This window comes from Dendrobates tinctorius, unplaced genomic scaffold, assembly GCF_039654945.1.
Source record: "Dendrobates tinctorius isolate UK_male_01 unplaced genomic scaffold, ASM3965494v1 ptg000116l, whole genome shotgun sequence".
In the NCBI taxonomy this organism is placed as follows: Eukaryota; Metazoa; Chordata; class Amphibia; order Anura; family Dendrobatidae; genus Dendrobates; species Dendrobates tinctorius.
In genome coordinates, this window is record NW_027361784.1 from 32,578,712 (window position 1) to 32,598,033 (window position 19,322).

The 19,322-nt window shown below is 49.7% G+C and overlaps 1 protein-coding gene across 7 annotated transcripts in view; it reads right to left on the reverse strand.

The window, feature by feature from the left end:
* The window catches only part of CYRIB (CYFIP related Rac1 interactor B), a 190,014-nt gene that overhangs the window by 52,537 nt on the left and 118,155 nt on the right, over positions 1–19,322 (reverse strand). For all 7 annotated transcript variants that reach the window (XM_073590328.1, XM_073590334.1, XM_073590331.1 and 4 more), the window contains one exon: positions 583–663. The gene's annotated coding sequence lies outside the window, so the exon portion shown is untranslated. The remainder of the gene's footprint in view (positions 1–582; positions 664–19,322) is intronic.

Here is a 19,322-nt window from a genome sequence, read left to right on the forward strand (position 1 = left end):
CCTACAGGCAGCCGCCGGCACACATCTACCTACAGGCAGCCGCCGGCACACATCTACCTACAGGCAGCCGCCGGCACACATCTACCTACAGGCAGCCGCCGGCACACATCCCTGGTGTCGGTTACCATGAATTACATGGACGCGCTCAGTACAGCTGAGGTTTTCCTACAGTTTTATCCTGTGCAGGTGCAACAATGTATCAGTGCAGATACGATGCGTCAGTCCGGAGCCCAAAGTAGATACAATCGTGGGAAACTCTGAACAGTTATTGCATTCATTGACAGGAGGCAGAGATGCTGAAAATGGTGAGGAAAATGCCCACAAAGTAGACTGGAAAGGTGCAGAACTTTTTTGTTTTCCAATGATTAAGGTTTAGTTGTAAAAAGTAGACAATCCCTTTAACTAGGGGGGTCTCCTACAGGGGCGGAGGGGTGGCTCAAACCCCCTGTAAATGTAGCATGCATCGGGTAGAGAGGGAGAAGCTCCGCAGCCGGGGAGCACGTAGAGGCGGACAAGTCCCGTCCTGCCGTCCTCTGTACGCAGCCCCACAGGTGAAGAGGGGACAGCTGAGCTAATATTTACCAGCAGATGAGAGGCTCTTCACGCGTTTCCAAGAATCTCCCTACACCAGGCTCCGAGGCGCGGCAGCTCGTTCCTGAGGGTCTGGAAAGAACAAAAGCAAAAGAATTGTTACTTCCCACCATCAAAGCAAAAAATGCCCAATAGAAAAACACAAAGTATCAAACCGGAAAAAGAGCAGTTGAAGTTTACAGAGGGGAGAGGAGCAGAGTGACAGAGGCAGAGAGACACTCGCAGATTATGCTGCTGCTTTCTGGTGTTTTATCTTATGCTAGTGCTGGATTCACAGCTACACTGTTTACTACTGCTGTATGATGTCCTCCATGCTGCTACTGCTTTATGGTGTCTTATATCATAGTGCTGGATTCACGCCACACCACTCAGTACAATTGTATGACATCCCCTACTTTTCTGCTGCTACTTTATGGTTTTATCTCGTTCTAGCGCTGGATTCACAGGTACACCACTCAGTACTGCTGTATGATGTCCTCCATGCTGCTACGGCTTTATGGTGTCTTATATCATTCTATTGCTGGATTCAGAGGTACACCGCTCAGTACAACTGTAGGATATCCTCCATTCTTCTGCTGCTGCTTTATGGTTTTATCTCACCCTAGATTCACAGCTACACCAATCAATACTGCTGTAGTATACTCTACATACTGCTGCTTTTTGGTCTTTTATCTCATCCGAGTGTTTGACTCCCAGCTAAATCACTCAATACTGCTGTAGAATACTCTCCATTCTGCTGGTTTATGGTGTTTTATCTAATTGTAGTGTTTGATTAACAGCTACATCACTTAGTACTACTGTGTGACACCCTCCATGCTACGAATATTTGTCTTCCCCTGAAGAAGTGTTTTTCACTTCGAAAAGCGTTGGGATTAAATGGGAGTAAAAGATTGATCCTTCAATATAACAGGATTGTTTATTATGTCAAGCAGCGCATGAAAGTCCAAAAAAACTAAGTTCCATTAGAAGAGTTACCCTCCATGTTGTGGCTTCCTAGTGTTTCATCTCATCCTAGCCCTGGATGCACAACTACACTAAGTCAGTACTTCTATATGATATCCTCCAATCTGCTGTTGCTTTCTGTCAAGTGTTTATTTCTTTCCAGAGCTGGATTCACAGATACACCTCTCAGTACTGCTGTATAATATTCACCATGCTGCTGCGGTTTCTGAAATTCAGGATACAAGTCAAATACTGTTATGCCTCATATTCCTTAGAAAAGACAGAATATTCTAAAAAGTCTCACAGCTTAAGCTGCTCCATAGCAATAGTTTATTACTAATATAGTGAATGCTGAGGGGCACCTGCATGTAGCCAATGTCTGAGCTTGATCTTTAAAAGGGGAAAAAAAAAAAAAAAAGGCGTGGGTTACAGGAGGAGCTTTGCAGTATTGCAATTTGGTCTTATAGTTTTTCATTTTCTCCCCAGCGAATATCTGAAAAAGGTTTGATAAAACGTCACAAGTTCTACTCTACCGGAGAGAGCAAAACAGGTTACATTTTTTTTTTTTTTTTTTTTTTTTACTGCTGTTAGATTTAATTTTTACATTTTCTTTTTAACCAGATGACAGCTCCAGCAGAATAACCCGAGGATACAAAGAAATTTGAGAAAGTCATCCCAGTTATGAGGAAGAACCAGTTTTTGTCTGTACGGCCTCCTCCCGCCACTCCCAAATTTTACCTGCAGGGGTCTGTTCTCAGCAACGACAAGGGCGACACTGGAGGCACTTACTGGGGAACAAGTCATACTGAACTTGCCACGGCCACGATCCACAAGCCCCCTTACACCATAGCATCTAATTATCAAACAAGCTACAGTCATGGCCAAACGTTTTGAGACTGGTAAACAAATTTTAGTTCTCGCAAAGTTTTGCTGCTTCGGTTTTTATATAGCAGCAATTTGCATTAATTCCAGATTGCTTTGAAAAGTAACTGTAACATCATTTCAGTAGTTAGCTCGGTAGAAAGTGTTAACGAGGACAAGGCAGCAGATATCACTGTCATGCGGATTACCTCCAAGGAAACAGCATGCAGAATGCAGTCATGATGGATTTGCACAAAAGGGCTTTACAGGCAAGGACATTGCGGCTTGTAAGATTGTGCCCAAATCAACTAGTTATCAGATAGAGAACTTTAAAAGAGACGGGGTTCAATTGCTTTGAAAAAGGCATAAAGGCACCCAAAAAATGTCCAGCAAGTGCAAAGACTGTCTCCTAAAATGGATTCCACTGTGAGATCGTTTCATCCAGAGTGAAGAGCTTGCTCCAAGATGGTAGCAGGCAGGAGTCAGTGAGGAGAAGGCTTTTGGAGGAGGTCTGGTGACAAAAAAGGCAGCAAAGAAGCCACTTTTCTCCAAGGAAAACATCAAGGACAGACTGACATTATGGAGGAATCTGACTGCAGAAGACGGGGGAAAAGTTGTTTTCTTTGATGAAGCCCCTTCAGATTGGAAGAATGATTGGAGAAGAAAAGGTGATGCTGTCATGGGTCCTATGGGCCAACAGTAAAGCCTCCTGAGACCACTCATGTGCAGGGGCTTCTCATCCATGGAGGGACTCTCACTCACAATTTACCCCAAGAACACGGCCATGAATAAAGAATGGGATCTACCCCTCCACCAAGAACAACTTCTCCGATCATCCAGGAGCAAAGTGGTGAAGACAATGCTTTTCCCACATGATGGAGATCAAGTGATAACTAACTGGCTCGGTGAACAAAACATTAACATTTTGAGTGTATGGGCAGGAAACTTCCCATCAGAGTGGTAGCAGGACCTCTCCCCTAAGTAAAGTAAGAAAGTAGTGCAGATCGGACAGCAGAAGTGGGCCCCACTCTCCGGTAGACCCCAACATCAGTCAGGTGTCAGTCCAAATATGAGTCCCGGACTTCTCAACTTTTTTCTCTCATATTCTATAGATGGACTTTTGCTTCTTTTTGCCAACAATGGCTGTCGGATAACATTGTGAATTGTGGAGGAACTTCCAACAATCCCAACAATGGTGCTCGGAATGGACGTTGGTCACGCGTTCTTTAGCAATATGGAAAATATTGGAAAATACATTTTAAAGAAGTTGTCCAAAAAATAAAAAATAAAGGCTTGGGAGGGTTAAAATGTAAAAGTAGCAACACTATCCCTTGACGCCCCCTTAAACACCGATCCCAACGCTTATCTGATCTCATGCACTCCTAACCATATGTCCACCCGGCAGGTATGGCCAAAGGGGCATTTTCTGCTGTTTACCAAGTATCGACACAAAACCAGAGGGCTCAGGAGAAGCATTGCAACAAGACCAGTGGGGATCAGCCACATATGCATTAGATTTTTTCTTTTGGTCAACGCGGGAGAACTCTTTTAAAAAGGGTTGCCCCCTGTAACAATAATGCCGGCGCCCGACCAACTTACGGCGCCGGCCACGTAACGTGTTCCCCGGTGTCTCCAGCTTTCTGTTTCTCTGAACACCACAGTTCCCGGTGGCGCACCTAGTGTTCCCAGTAAATAGGCGAGAGGCATCTTGTATGAAAGACCTCCCCAATAGGGAGCTGCCAAGTAACATGTTCTTATGAGTTAGTTTTAGTGGAACTAGTGAGCTGTTAGGTCCTCTGGCCTGTGCGTGGCCAGCGCCTGAACCTCGTCCTCTGGCCTGTGCGTGGCCAGCGCCTGAACCTCGTCCTCTGGCCTGTGCGTGGCCAGCGCCTGAACCTCGTCCTCTGGCCTGTGCGTGGCCAGCGCCTGAACCTCGTCCTCTGGCCTGTGCGTGGCCAGCGCCTGAACCTCGTCCTCTGGCCTGTGCGTGGCCAGCGCCTGAACCTCGTCCTCTGGCCTGTGCGTGGCCAGCGCCTGAACCTCGTCCTCTGGCCTGTGCGTGGCCAGCGCCTGAACCTCGTCCTCTGGCCTGTGCGTGGCCAGCGCCTGAACCTCGTCCTCTGGCCTGTGCGTGGCCAGCGCCTGAACCTCGTCCTCTGGCCTGTGCGTGGCCAGCGCCTGAACCTCGTCCTCTGGCCTGTGCGTGGCCAGCGCCTGAACCTCGTCCTCTGGCCTGTGCGTGGCCAGCGCCTGAACGTCGTCCTCTGGCCTGTGCGTGGCCAGCGCCTGAACCTCGTCCTCTGGCCTGTGCGTGGCCAGCGCCTGAACCTCGTCCTCTGGCCTGTGTGTGGCCAGCGCCTGAACCTCGTCCTCTGGCCTGTGTGTGGCCAGCGCCTGAACCTCGTCCTCTGGCCTGTGTGTGGCCAGTGCCTGAACCTCGTGCCCTAGTCCATGTGTGGCCAGTGCCTGAACCTCGTCCTCTGGCCTGTGTGTGGCCAGTGCCTGAACCTCGTGCCCTAGTCCATGTGTGGCCAGTGCCTGAACCTCGTCCTCTGGCCTGTGTGTGGCCAGTGCCTGAACCTCGTGCCCTAGTCCATGTGTGGCCAGTGCCTGAACCTCGTCCTCTGGCCTGTGTGTGGCCAGTGCCTGAACCTCGTGCCCTAGTCCATGTGTGGCCAGCGCCTGAACCTCGTCCTCTGGCCTGTGTGTGGCCAGCGCCTGAACCTCGTCCTCTGGCCTGTGTGTGGCCAGTGCCTGAACCTTGTGCCCTAGTCCATGTGTGGCCAGTGCCTGAACCTCGTCCTCTGGCCTGTGTGTGGCCAGTGCCTAAACCTTGTGCCCTAGTCCATGTGTGGCCAGTGCCTGAACCTCGTCCTCTGGCCTGTGTGTGGCCAGTGCCTGAACCTTGTGCCCTAGTCCATGTGTGGCCAGTGCCTGAACCTCGTCCTCTGGCCTGTGTGTGGCCAGTGCCTGAACCTCGTGCCCTAGTCCATGTGTGGCCAGTGCCTGAACCTCGTCCTCTGGCCTGTGTGTGGCCAGTGCCTGAACCTCGTGCCCTAGTCCATGTGTGGCCAGCGCCTGAACCTCGTCCTCTGGCCTGTGTGTGGCCAGTGCCTGAACCTCGTGCCCTAGTCCATGTGTGGCCAGTGCCTGAACCTCGTCCTCTGGCCTGTGTGTGGCCAGTGCCTGAACCTCGTGCCCTAGGCCATGTGTGGCCAGTGCCTGAACCTCGTCCTCTGGCCTGTGTGTGGCCAGTGCCTGAACCTCGTCCTCTGGCCTGTGTGTGGCCAGTGCCTGAACCTTGTGCCCTAGTCCACGTGTGGCCAGTGCCTGAACCTCGTCCTCTGGCCTGTGTGTGGCCAGTGCCTGAACCTCGTGCCCTAGTCCATGTGTGGCCAGTGCCTGAACCTTGTCCTCTGGCCTGTGTGTGGCCAGTGCCTGAACCTCGTGCCCTAGTCCATGTGTGGCCAGTGCCTGAACCTCGTCCTCTGGCCTGTGTGTGGCCAGTGCCTGAACCTCGTCCTCTGGCCTGTGTGTGGCCAGTGCCTGAACCTTGTGCCCTAGTCCATGTGTGGCCAGTGCCTGAACCTCGTCCTCTGGCCTGTGTGTGGCCAGTGCCTGAACCTCGTGCCCTAGTCCATGTGTGGCCAGTGCCTGAACCTCGTCCTCTGGCCTGTGTGTGGCCAGTGCCTGAACCTCGTGCCCTAGTCCATGTGTGGCCAGTGCCTGAACCTCGTCCTCTGGCCTGTGTGTGGCCAGTGCCTGAACCTCGTGCCCTAGTCCATGTGTGGCCAGCGCCTGAACCTCGTCCCATGCCCGTGTGGCCAGCGCCTGAACCTCGCCCCATGCCCGTGTGGCCAGCGCCTGAACCTCGCCCCATGCCCGTGTGGCCAGAGCCTGAACCTCGCCCCATGCCCGTGTGGCCAGCGCCTGAACCTAGTCCTCTGGCCTGTGTGCGGCCAGTGCCTGGACTTCGTCCCCTGGTCCATGTATGGCCAGCACCTGAACGTGAACTCCACATATCCGGACTGCTAAAACCAGTCTCTGAATACAGAACGGTCTGTGACTCAGTATCCGTCAGCAGTTACAGGACCGGTGGCTGCCTGGGAGTGGTACCAGGGGGCTCTCTGCCACATAAGCCTGACAGCACCCTCAGGAGCTGCAGTGAACACCAGGTAGCCGCTTACCTATGCCCCTCCTATGTAAGCCCAAATAGTGGCACAGTGGGTCCACGAACCACGTGCGCCATCTGCGGTCGTGGCACCCCATAACCAAAACGCATAAATGTACGATCGCTGGGGGTCCTAAAGTCCCCGTGTGAGTGAAGTAGTAGTGCACAAGCATGACCGACCCTCCATTCATTCCCATGGGTGCGGTATTGACCGTGTAAGACCACTGCTCCCACAGAGTGTAAATGGAGCACAGCGAGGGTCCCAGCGGTTAGACCCTCACCAATTGTACATTTAAATAGAGGCTTAAAATTGTATCCCCAGGTGAAGCGACAATATAGATTAGCAAGCGGCACCTTGGCACGCTTCAGTGGTTGGTAAGTGGCGTGGCATGCTGGGATCTGCAGTTCCCACACAGCGGCACATTCCTCTACGGACACTTCCGTATTCTGAAATGTCCTCCGTAGTGTAATCTCAGAGAAAGGGGAAGCCGGGTGCGATGGGTGAGGAAGCGCCGGCACAACGCCTTCCTATAAACGCCATGCAATTATCTTGTGTCCCGTCCTGCACGTCTGTGCGAAGCAATGTACCGCAGAGCTGCCGGCAGGGAAAGGGTTATGATAATTTGCATTTACGCACAGGGTACCTATGCAAATACCCTGGCGGGGAAAGTGCAAAGCAGAACCGGGCCACATGTCAGAAGTAAAAGGTCCGAAAACACCACCACGCCGGCACAGTGGCCGTTACTACACGGCATGCTTAAAAATCAGCCACGCACCAACTCGGTCAGTCACACCTACTCCTTAATCGATATTGATGACCATCATCATCTAAGGCTGCGTTCACATTGTGGCAGAAAACTGCCTCAGCCCTGCGGTCATTTCAATGCTCCCCTGACAATGGCTTCTGCAGGCGAAACCGCAACATAAAGTCAGTGGTGAACTGACGGAAAAGGAGCAGTTTTCTGCCACCATGTGAACAAAGCCTAAGAAGATGGAACATTTTGGAGAAGGCAGCACCAGCCAAGAGAACATCCAAGCGGGCGAGTCTCCCCACTATCTAATTTATATGAGAATCTTGCTGGAGACTGTTATGGAACTCGGCTGAGTTATGATTTCTGCTCTGGAGTTCTGAGGTCGCGAAATCGTGCAGCAAAATTCTCAAGGAAGACGCCCCGAGACCTTTGCTTCACAAAGTCCGCAGCCTGTTGTGAGCGACGAACCGCAGGCGTGTGGTCCCTAAAGGTGAAGTGCACACGTGTTTAAAGGGGATTTTACTAGCTTTACTCAAATAATTCTAATAGGATTCCTAAACACTTTGGGCGCCTTATCTGACAAGAGGGAACAAGGCAATTTTCCTTGGAAAGAAGCACATTTTCGTGCACAGAGGGTTGAAAAAAAAAAACACAAAAAACAAACAAAAAAAAAAGTACAGTTCTCGCTCACTGGGAACTGCCCCTGATTCGTCAGCACAAGGGGTCTCTGGTGTTTAATTAGCCGTGTCCTTGGGGGGAGCTCGGCACGCTCGCTGTTCATTAAGGCCGACTTCAAGGAGATGACGCTCGTCAGCGATGGAAAATTAAATAAGCGCATGCATTAATGTCTCCCTTTCATGTCCGATCCAGGAGGACATCTCTGAAGGTAGCGCTATTGAGGTCTGGCCGTGCCGGGGATCACTGTGCAGGGACGGCGCAAAGTCTACACGGGTAATGGAGACCGCAGAGGGGTCCGCATGGCATGTCAGCACCTACAAGACACCACTCAGGGCGTGAATGGCGACGCAACGTACGGCCGAGGGCCACGAGGAGGCCGAGGAGATTAGATCAGATTAGGACATTTTTAGGCGAGCGAGCGCGCGGGGACGCCACTAGAGTGAGCGGGGACGCCACTAGAGCGTGCGGAGCCGTCCCGCCCCTGTGCCCTGTATGATTTCTGATCGGATGGACCCTTCCTCTACGATCCCTTCCTGTACCGTTTACCTTCATCTCGGCTCATGCTTAGTTTTTTCATGGCTGGCGAATATCATTCTACAACCGCAGTGAAGACTGGCATAAACGGGAGCAGAACATGGCACTGCTATACAAGGCCGACTCGTAGGCTGTGCAGGGTTTGTGAAAAGCTGGGTGATGACCCCAATGAAGCTGCGCTTTCCAACATGGAGACTCCTCAATATGAAAGAATCATTGAAATCTCTATAGAATAGAGCAGGGATCGGGGGGCCGCACTCAGGACTTGTCCCTTTCTAGGACTGACGAGGGGAGATTTTCCAGGGAAGCGAAAGAGCCAAGAGAATAACGTCAGAGAGCAGAACATTGGCCTCCAGACATCAGCGTGCTGCGGCTCGCCACCGACCTGCACGAGCAGAGGCCCCCGTCACTGAGAGATCACCCCCGGCACAGGCCTCTGGTATTCACACACAGCAGACACACCGCCGCGCAAGGAGCCCCCCCGACACACCGCCGCGCAAGGAGCCCCCCCGACACACCGCCGCGCAAGGAGCCCCCCCGACACACCGCCGCGCAAGGAGCCCCCCCGACACACCGCCGCGCAAGGAGCCCCCCCGACACACCGCCGCGCAAGGAGCCCCCCCGACACACCGCCGCGCAAGGAGCCCCCCCGACACACCGCCGCGCAAGGAGCCCCCCCGACACACCGCCGCGCAAGGAGCCCCCCCGACACACCGCCGCGCAAGGAGCCCCCCAACACACCGCCGCGCAAGGAGCCCCCCGACACACCGCCGCGCAAGGAGCCCCCCGACACACCGCCGTATGAGGACACCGCTGTATGAGGAGCCCCGACACCCCTCGTACCGCTGTATGAGGACCCCTGAACCACTGTATGAGGAGCCCCCGATACTGCCACACCGAAAGGAGAGAGGGAAGGAGGAAAAGGAAGTGAGGAAAAAAAAAAGCAAAAGAAAAAGAAGAGAGAAGAGAGAAGGAAGGAAAATGGAAGCAAAAAAAAGGAATGAAAAAGAGGGCAGAGAAAGGGAGGAGTGAATGGGTGGAGAAAGAAGGAAAAAAAATGAAAGCGGGAAGGCGAGGATGTGGATGGACAGAGTTGGGACTCATTGCTGTGGGTGCAGCTGGTGGGAACGGTGAGGTCAGGCTGCCGTGAATGATGAACAAAAAAAGTTTAAAAAAAAAAAAGAAAATTAAAATTCCAGAAGAGGAATGCAAATAAATGTAAAGGTTACCGCACAGAGGAGCATGGTAAATGGAGGAGAACTGAAGTAATTGCCTTCTGCTACGGTCAGTGAATGTAACCGCAGCTGTCAGACGGAGGAGGCCGGGAACATCCCAGAGAAGGGGCCGCACATATACCACAGTGTCAGGATGTTCACAAACCCGATGGTGGCGAGTCGCCCCTGTCAGTGCACAGTATCTGATGTGTAACCCACTATGCCAGGCAGCAGGACACCACAGAAATAACTAGGAACAGCGCCACACTTCTCTGTGGCTTTGTCAGGTATTGCAGAATTCAGCCATCGATCGTATGGGATAACTTTTGGGAATAATCCTTTAATTCAGTCCTGTCCCTGGACACAACTCCACATATGTGGGTGTGGGGTGAGGGGGTGCGGCAGAGAGAAAAAAGGCACCCAAGCCACAAGCCAAACAAAAACCACTGTAGAACTGTGAATGCAGCTCTGGAGGAGGCGAGAAAATGTCATGTTGACTACAGGAAAAAAAATAAAATTCTACATTACAGAACTCGATTAGAAAGTGATGCCAGCCCCGAATCCTCCGCCTCCTCTATGACCGGGCGCTCGGGATAAATCTAGGCAATGCCACATAACCCGCACGTCCCTGCCACAACAGAGAGTAACCAGCCGATCCCTCCCCTGATATGACCTCTTCCCATGCAGTGTCCATCAGCGGCACTAACACGTGGCTGACCTAATTAATCCCCCCGCTCTTATACACATCACTAGATCAATATAATGCACCCAGGGACGGACACCAGAGGCCGCGGGGGCACTCCCGATCACCCGCAGCACACAAGGGGTTACACTGATCAACAGCGCAACCCCGGAAGGAAACAGCGGCTCATGTACTGGGGTATATACCGTATGCTACAGAGTGCTGGAGTTCTAGAGTGCGACAGATATAGGACACAGCAGAAAAAAAGGCAATGTGCTGTCCCATAATCCAAAATATTATGGTTTTCATAAAAGGTATCCAGGCCCTCCATGAATTTGTCTGAATCAACCCATGCAACATATTGTAGCATAGAACTCCATAGTCTCACTGCTCTTACAGTAAAGAATCCATAGTGTCACTGCTCTTACAGTAAAGAATCCATAGTGTCACTGCTCTCACAGTAAAGAATCCAGTGTCACTGCTCTCACAGTAAAGAATCCACAGTGTCACTGCTCTCACAGTAAAGAATCCACAGTCCCACTGCTCTTACAGTAAAGAATCCAGTCTCACTGCTCTTACAGTAAAGAATCCACAGTCCCACTGCTGTTAAGTCCGTTGGTCACTGATGAAGGCCTAGGTGAATACAGATTATACAGATCTCTGTACTGTTTCTTCACACTACACAATTATTAGATCGTCCCTTTAAGTCTCAGTTTTTCCAATCTGAACAACCCCAAGTTTGGTTCTGAAGTCCACCCACCCCTTTAAATGGAATCTGCAATTAGGTTTTTGATATGTAATCTGAGAGCAGGATGATTTAGGGGCAGAGATTTGGATTCTGGCGATATGTCACTTTCTGGGCTGCTTGCTGTAGTTTTGATTAAAATCTCTTCCTTTTTTGTCCTCTGCTGTCTAGCAGAGCTCAAGAATGATTAGCTGTGTATAACACTGCGCCCACACCACTAATAGGCTGCTTCCTGTGTAAACTGTGCATAGGCAGAAAGCTGCCAATCAGTGATGAGGGTGTAGTTGGACCAGGAGGCAGAAGACACCTAGTCCTGTAGTTATAATCTCCTGTTGATAAAAAGTGATTTTATGAAAAAAAAAAAAAAAACCTGCAACAAGAAGCCCAGTAAATGACATCACTGGAATCAGGGTCTCAGCCCCTACATCATGCTGCTCTCAGATTACATAGCACAACCTGCTGACAGATCCCCATTAATAACTCAGTCGCTCCTCTCTGCCTCTGCTCTAGTTCAGGCATCTTTCAGAAACAAACTTGGCCACACAAAAAAACGCAAGCCAAAAAACGCTGCTAAAAAAACACCTGCAAAGAAGTGGGGGTTTATCCTGCAGCCCACCGAGTACGAATCCAGCATAACTCCGGTTTATAGACATTGCTGACAGGCAGGAGACTTCTCACAGTGGTAGTCAGCGGGCTTACTGGAGAAGCTGTCAGATGTAGCAGAGCTCAGTACGAATTGTTTTTCATGGTGCTGTTCACACTTAACCACAATGAATGCAGAAACAACAACAAACTCAGCTCTGCTACATCAGGAGAAACCGCTGCGATGCGTCTGTATCTGTCCGTATAATTACACTCACTGTCCGGCTGCAGGGAGCCCATGTCCCTGCGAGGACCCCGCGCTAATCCAGTTACCTTTCGAGTCACTGACACAATCTGGTGGTGATATTGATCGGGGGGGGGGGGGGGCGACACCACGGCAACAACAGGATGAGACGGCGCTATGGACACCATCATCTATAATGGAAGGGGAGCGCCGCACACACCGACTGTGCCGCACGAGGAAGGGGAGCGCCGCACACACCGACTGTGCCGCACGAGGAAGGGGAGCGCCGCACACACCGACTGTGCCGCACGAGGAAGGGGAGCGCCGCACACACCGACTGTGCCGCACGAGGAAGGGGAGCGCCGCACACACCGACTGTGCCGCACGAGGAAGGGGAGCGCCGCACACACCGACTGTGCCGCACGAGGAAGGGGAGCGCCGCACGAGGAAGGGGAGCGCCGCACACACCGACTGTGCCGCACGAGGAAGGGGAGCGCCGCACACACCGACTGTGCCGCACGAGGAAGGGGAGCGCCGCACACACCGACTGTGCCGCACGAGGAAGGGGAGCGCCGCACACACCGACTGTGCCGCACGAGGAAGGGGAGCGCCGCACACACCGACTGTGCCGCACGAGGAAGGGGAGCGCCGCACACACCGACTGTGCCGCAAGAGGAAGGGGAGCGCCGCACACACCGACTGTGCCGCACGAGGACGGGGAGCGCCGCACACACCGACTGTGCCGCACGAGGACAGGGAGCGCCGCACACACCGACTGTGCCGCACGAGGACAGGGAGCGCCGCACACACCGACTGTGCCGCACGAGGACGGGGAGCGCCGCACACACCGACTGTGCCGCACGAGGACGGGGAGCGCCGCACACACCGACTGTGCCGCACGAGGACGGGGAGTGCCGCACGAGGAAGGGGAGCGCCGCACACACCGACTGTGCCGCACGAGGAAGGGGAGCGCCGCACGAGGAAGGGGAGCGCCGCACACACCGACTGTGCCGCACGAGGATGAGGAGCGCCGCACACACCGACTGTGCCGCACGAGGAAGGGGAGCGCCGCACACACCGACTGTGCCGCACGAGGAAGGGGAGCGCCGCACACACCGACTGTGCCGCACGAGGATGAGGAGCGCCGCACACACCGACTGTGCCGCACGAGGATGAGGAGCGCCGCACGAGGATGAGGAGCGCTGCACACACCGACTGTGCCGCACAAGGATGAGGAGCGCCGCACGAGGATGAGGAGCGCTGCACACACCGACAGAATTTTTTTCTGTGCGCCAGAAATGATTTCAGGGCTAAATTTCCGGCTGACTTCCTTCCTCCGGGCATGTGCACTATAAAATGCGGATCCTGCAGCAAAAAAAAAAAAAAACGTTACATGGTCCGTCCGGCCATGTTGGTGGACGCAAAAAATTTGGCGGATCTGCAAAAAAACGGATCCAACGGATGGCCATCCGTCTTAATCCGCCGGTAATGCAAATCAATGGGGAAAAAAATGGATCTGCCAAAAAAATGGTGGATCCGTTTTTTTTTCAAAACTGCGGATTTTGACTGATGGTCAAAAACGGAAGGGTGGAACAGGCCTAAGTCTCCAGCTTTATCTGGAAACAGTCAACAAGCTGCTGCTGACAGATCTGTTGCTATATAAACGCGTCAATACATTTTTGCAGTCTCTGGTAATGGAGCAGCTTCGGGCATCGGGTTTTCCCATTCACGGACAGCAAATAAATGTCAGGAGGAAACGGTAGATGACCCAAAATGGATCGGACGGGGTTAATAGCTCAGCTCCTCTTTTAAAAAATTAACACTTTCACCTCCTACAAATCAAGGACACTCAAGTCAAAGACTATGTGCAGCCAGTACAGGGGTCCTTCAATAAATCCCCCCCTCCATGCCCACAAAGGGTTAAACAAAGCAGATCAGCAGCTCCCAAGATCTACATCTAACATAGGAGTCAGGATTGTGGCTGCACCGTGCAGCGGCCGAGGCCCGGGGGCAGCCGGTAATCATACCTTCCATTTACACCGAGCCTTACTATTAGTATTCATGGCACAGACTCAGACAGCGGCAGCCTGGCATTATCTGCCCAACATGGAAGAGGGTAATAAGACGCCTCGCCGAGACTATATGATCGCACCAACATCACACAGCGGGTGGCCGAGCCTGGCATCACCAGGGGAAGACTGCTAACCAGCGCCACGGAAAGATCGGACCAGGAGACGCCACTGCTGCCATGTCAGATAATGGGGACGATACCAGGGGTGAAGGTGCATAGTGACACCGAACAAGGAAGAAGGCACAAAGGGGAAAGTACAGGGAAATACTGCCCCTACATACAAGGAAATAACTGCTATAATACTGCCCCTATGTACAAGAATATAACTACTATAATACTGCCCCTATGTACAAGAATATAACTACTATAATACTGCCCCCTATGTACAAGAATATAACTACTATAATACTGCCCCTATGTACAAGAATATAACTACTATAATACTGCCCCCTATGTACAAGAATATAACTACTATAATACTGCCCCCTATGTACAAGAATATAACTACTATATCAGGGCTGTGGAGTCGGTAAGCCAAACCTGCGACTCCGACTCCTCAATTTCCCTTACACCGACTCCGACTCCCACACATATTGCTTATATTTAAGTGAAAAATTTATTGTAGTACAATGTGAACCTCAGACATTTAATCATTTTTATGATCCAATAATCAAGATATTTAGATAGAACAGAATATATATTGGTGTACTACCCGGTTTTCATTCTTTTTGGTACAGATACGATATGGATAGACAGATATGGATAAATGGATAGATAGAGCAGATTTCTAATCTGCTTTTGCTATTGAAAACATTATCTATGAGCTCAAAAACCTTTCAGGTGATGCGGTTTTTTAAAAAGAAGATCTGCTTTTGCAGCTGAAAAACGTATCCTCAAAAAACACAGGAAAAACGCTGTGTGTGAATGTAGCCTTAGATCAGGAATAGAACAGCCATTTATAGGACATTTCATAACTTTCCCAAATTCCTATGAAAAAATATTCAGCACATCCTGCATTGAATTACTGTACCCAATTTATTATATATTTTAGGAGTCGGAGTCGGTCCATTTTATACCAACTCCGACTCCATCAAAATGAGCACCGACTCCGACTCCACGACTCCGACTCCACAGCCCTGACTATAATACTGCCCCTTATGTACAAGAATATAACTGCTATAATACTGCTCCTATGTACAAGAATATAACTACTAAAATACTGCCCCTTATGTACAAGAATATAACTACTATAATACTGCCCCTATGTACAAGAATATAACTACTATAATACTGCTCCTATGTACAAGAATATAACTACTATAATACTGCCCCTTATGTACAAGAATATAACTACTATAATACTGCTCCTATGTACAAGAATATAACTACTATAATACTGCTCCTATGTACAAGAATATAACTACTATAATACTGCCTCCTATGTACAAGAATATTACTACTATAATACTGCCCCCTATGTACAAGAATATTACTACTATAATACTGCTCCCTATGTACAAGAATATTACTACTATAATACTGCTCCCTATGTACAAGAATATTACTACTATAATACTGCTCCCTATGTACAAGAATATAACTACTATAATACTGCTCCTATGTACAAGAATATAACTACTATAATACTGTTCCTATGTACAAGAATATAACTACTATAATACTGCTCCCTATGTACAAGAATATTACTACTATAATACTGCTCCTATGTACAAGAATATAACTACTATAATACTGCTCCTATGTACAAGAATATAACTACTATAATACTGCCTCCTATGTACAAGATTATTACTACTATAATACTGCCCCCTATGTACAAGAATATTACTACTATAATACTGCTCCCTATGTACAAGAATATTACTACTATAATACTGCTCCTATGTACAAGAATATAACTACTATAATACTGCTCCCTATGTACAAGAATATTACTACTATAATACTGCTCCCTATGTACAAGAATATAACTACTATAATACTGCTCCTATGTACAAGAATATAACTACTATAATACTGTTCCTATGTACAAGAATATTACTACTATAATACTGCTCCCTATGTACAAGAATATAACTACTATAATACTGCTCCTATGTACAAGAATATAACTACTATAATACTTCCCCTATGTACAAGAATATAACTACTAAAATACTGGGAGCAAGAGGAAGAAAAAATAATTTTAAACCAGCTGGAGACGGAGGCGGCTGCAATTAACAAAGCTTTATTGGACAACTTAAAAATATGTTGGTTCTAAAAAATTTTCTTATAGCAAACACCAAGCACACCAGTGAGGAGGATCAACGCATTTCAACTAAAAAATAGTCTTAGTCATGATCTGACTAAGCGCCCAAATCCGCTGCGGAACCACAGCAAAATCCGCAGCGTGTGCACACACCCTCAGGCTTCAAACATAAAGATACCAAATGTAAATTTTTGGTGAAGAATCAACAAGTGGGACACAATTGTGAAGTTGAAATTTATTGGTTATTTTAAATTTTTGTGGAAATTCAAAAACTGAAAAGTGCGGCGTGCAATATTATTCAGCCCCTTTACTTTCAGTGCAGCACACTCACTCCAGAAGTTCATTGTGGATCTCTGAATGATCCAATGTTGTCCTCCCCCTGCCTAAAATCCAGGATCTTTATGATAAGAGTATTCGATCCCACGCATTGAAAATTTCATCCGATCCCTCTCACCCGGGACACTCCTCATTCCAACTACTCCCTTCAGGACGTCGCTTCAGAGTCCCCAAATGCAGTACCAACCGCCATATGAACAGCTTCTATCCACTCTCTGTTCAACAATTAAATCGTCATGTGTAGACTATATACTGTATCTGTCTTGTTAGATGTTACTTGTTGTTATATATTATGTTGCCTCTTTGCCACAAAGAATTCCTTGTATATGTAATATGTACTTGGCGATAATAATAAATTTGATTTGATTTGATTTAAATGACTAATGATGATAAATATAATTCACCTGTGTGTAATCAAGTCTCCGTATAAATGCACCTGCTCTGTGATAGCCTCAGGGTTCTGTTTGAAGCACAGAGAGCATCATGAAGACCAAGGAACACAACAGGCAGGTCCGTGATACTGTTGTGGAGAAGTTTAAAGCCGGATTTGGATACAAAATGATTTTCAAAACTTTGAACATCCCAAGGAGCACTGTGCAACCGATCATATTAAAATGGAAGGAGTATCATACCACTGCAAATCTACCAAGACCCAGCCGGCCCTCTAAACTTTCATCTCAAACAAGGAGAAGACTGATCAGAGATGCAGCTAAGAGGCCCATGATCACTCTGGATGAACTGCAGAGATCTTGTTAGGAGTCGGATTTCTGCGTTTACTCAGCAGGGATCCAGATCCTCACATTCTGCAGTCTCCTCCTATTTTTCCACTGCACAGGAGATTGCAGAGGAGATTGCCTTGCAGCAAATCTCTCCTGAGGCCAAGTCCTTCTGTCCTCTTACTGGGCATGCTCATGGGACGATCTCCCATTGGAGATCGGGAGTCATGTGCTCAGGTCCCGCTCCTTTTCTCATTGGTCCATCTCAGAGATCTGGAAGCGTGCAGAAGGTCCCGGCTGCTATAAAATGCACGCATGGCTGTTCCGCTATGCGTTAGTATAGACTTACTTGCTGCTGTGTGTGAAGACGGATGCATGACTCTGGTGACTGACTCATTTGAAACCCCTTCCCTCTGATAATACGCATGTGGATAGGGACTGAGATAGAAACAGCGCCCCTCTGCTTCCACAGCTGCTAGCGTCCGACATTGCACTTGCGCGTTGCCTTTGTCGTTTGGCGGCATTGTCCACACCGCGCTGCAGTAGCAGCTCCTTTGCGTTCGCAGTTGCAACGCCGCGCACACGGTAGGTCTAGACGGACGTAGTGCCGCCGTCTTGGGCTACTCCTGTGACCTTATACCGTGTGTGCGTTTTTTACGGAGTACTGTGACTACAACAGGCTCAGCCATTTGTGTTTGTACTTTTGGCATCTCTGTGAGTTTAACTGAGATTGCTCTGAGTACCTGAGTGAAGTTTAACCCTGTGTGCATTTCCGCCATATTGCTCCTGCCACCACTTAGCAGCGGTTATTTCACCTACTGCACGGTGGACCCCGAGCGGCGAACGCACTTTATTATTTTTATTTAGTGCGTTCCGCCGTTCCTAACAGATCTACAGCTGAGGTGGGACCATCTGTCCATAGGACAACAATCAGTCGTACACTGCACAAATCTGGCCTTTATGGAAGAGTGGCAAGAAGAAAGCCATTTCTCAAAGATATCCATAAAAAGTGTTGTTTTAAGTTTGCAACAAGCCACCTGGGAGACACACCAAACATGTGAAAGAAGGTGCTCTGGTCAGATGAAACCAAAATCAAACATTTTGGCAACAATCCCAAACGATATGTTTGGCGTAAAGGCAACACAGCTCATCACCCAGAACACACCATCCCCACTGTCAAACATGGTGGTGGCAGCATCATGGTTTGGGCCTGCTTTTCTTCAGCAGGGACAGGGAAGATGGTTAAAATTGATGGGAAGATGGATGGAGCCAAATACAGGACCATTCTTGAAGAAAACCTGTTGGAGTCTGCAAAAGACCTGAGACTGGGACGGAGATTTGTCTTCCAACAAGACAACGATCCCAAACATAAAGCAAAATCTACAATGGAATGTTTCACAAATAAACGTATCCAGGTGTTAGAATGGCCAAGTCACAGTCCAGACCTGAATCCAATCGAGAATCTGTGGAAAGAGCTGAAAACTGCTGTTCACAAACGATCTCCATCCAACCTCACTGAGCTCGAGCTGTTTGCCAAGGAAGAATGGGCAAGAATTTCACAAAACTGATAGAGACATACCCCAAGCGACTGCAGCTGTAATCGCAGCAAGAGGTGGCGCAACAAAGTATTAAGTTAAAGGGGCCGAATAATATTGCTCGCCCCACTTTGCAATGGTATGAAGGGGGTACGGGATGGAATATTGTGTTTGGGGGAGACGCTGGCAGCACGGCGCACAAAAGGAGGACCACCCGGCAGCACGGCGCACGGAAGGAGGACCGCCCGGCAGCACAGAAGGAGGACCGCCCGGCAGCACGGCGCACGGAAGGAGGACCGCCCGGCAGCACAGAAGGAGGACCGCCCGGCAGGACGGCGCATGGATGGACAACGGTAAATAGGTAGGGTGTCCTGTAGATAGAGAGATAGGCAGAGTGGC